The sequence below is a fragment of the Rhipicephalus microplus genome, unplaced genomic scaffold, assembly GCF_043290135.1.
Source record: "Rhipicephalus microplus isolate Deutch F79 unplaced genomic scaffold, USDA_Rmic scaffold_474, whole genome shotgun sequence".
Classification (NCBI taxonomy): Eukaryota; Metazoa; Arthropoda; class Arachnida; order Ixodida; family Ixodidae; genus Rhipicephalus; species Rhipicephalus microplus.
The window spans coordinates 19,667-21,509 of record NW_027465037.1 but is presented as its reverse complement, the minus strand read 5'-3'; positions in this window follow the sequence as shown (position 1 = coordinate 21,509).

Sequence of the window (1,843 nt, the reverse complement as noted above, 5' to 3'; positions counted from 1 at the left end):
TCCCTAACTGCTCCCCCGATTTGCATAGGAGCAATGATCGCAATGAATGGATTAGAACAGACTGGGATGATGTGTGTGTTTGAGAGAGAGAGAGAGAGAAAGTGCGTAAGTGAGGACGATGTGTAATGGTGACGACGCGCGGCTGCCCTCGTGCACCGTGCATTCGAGGCCGGAGATAGGAATAAAAAAATATAAGAGCAAAGCTTCGCCGCCCGCTCAGACATACGCCACACTCTCAAAGACAGAGGAATTCATTAGCACGATGGCCCGAAAGAAAAACGTGGCAGAACAAAAAAAAAAAAAAGAACGATGCTATTCGGTGCCGTGCGCGTTCATGAGACCCTTGTTCCCGAGGTGATGGGGGCCGACGATGGCCTAGAGAACGCGTGCTTTGTACACACACGCATACTTGCCCCCCCCCTTCTTCCCCCAGCCTGCTTTGCCTCAGCCCATGGGCACCAGTCCTAATTACAAGACAAAGGTATAAACTCGGTATAATCACTACTGCGCTGCCGGGAAATCATTAACGTAAGGACAGAAAATGGTGCCGAGTTATATGATACAGATATGGCATGCTACAGCTGTTTTTATTTTTTTTAGTTTTCTTTTACGTAAGAGTCACACGCGCGCATTTACGTAAAGACAAAAAGGACGAGTTCAGAGACTGTAGAGGCGATTAACTAAATGCGAAATGAGGCGATACTTGTATTTGCGCGACCGTGTGAGTGGGGCTGGAGGGGGGGGGGGGTGATTTTGAACCAGACGCTCGCTGTTTCCGGGTGGTGAATCCGCCGCAACATCTAGTGGGGACGCGGTTGTGTACAGAACATCGCAAAGGGTTCGGTATAAATGAATTCGTTGTTGAGAAACGATGCCGAGGTAATGAAAAAATTACTCTCGTATGCAAAAGACAGCCCACCCTTTCGGAACAAAGCGCATTCATTCATCCAGGGACTATAAGAACGGCAATACCACGCAGCGGCTTGTATAACGAGTGGCGGTAAATAACGCGTTCCATTGTTGTGTCTAATTCTAACGTTCACCTCGGTCCGTGTTTCATTTGCACTTGGAACAGACACCGAAGATACCCCGTTGTTCCACAAAACCAAGGCGAAAGAAAATTAGCCCCGACCAATCATTGAGGTCCACAAGAATGAATTTCGACCCTCTGGTGTCTATAGACTTCACTGTTAAACAAGTTGAGACTCGCTTAACCGATGTGTGCGACAACATACGGCGCTTCATCTCGACGCGGGGCAGGCCACCATAACGCGCTGGAGGAAAAGGCGAGGGGGAGTGGCGAATGTGAATCCACGTCGTCTGACAGACGAAGGTACGAGGGAAGCGAAACAATACGGCGAAGCACGGAGGCAGTGCGGGCTAATTGGTTTACTCATGCGGCACGCCGTCACGTATGGGCAGCCCTCGCTCCATTCCTCGGGCCGGCCACTCAGCAACACACCTACCATAGAGGCACGTAAACTTCTCTCCGTCTCTACGCCCGAGCAGCGGGCTGCCTTCGCGCAACGCACGAAGCACCCGACGCGCGGCATTGCCGAAGGGAAAAAAGCCCTCCCCGGCGCTCGTACTTATCGTTGTTATTATTGTCATTACGGCCGCCGTTATTCATTACCGGCACGCTCTCTGTGCGCCGTGGCATCGCCGATCAGCGCCAAGGCTATGTATGCTGCACGAATGCTAATTCGAAACTGCATCGACGTACGCTTGCGTTCGTTCGTTTTTTTTTCTTTCTTTCTTCTTTTCTATCTTTCTTTCTTCTTTTCTCTCTTTACTTCTCTCTTTCTTTCACTCTTTCTTTCTCTCTTTCTTTCTTTTCTTTCCT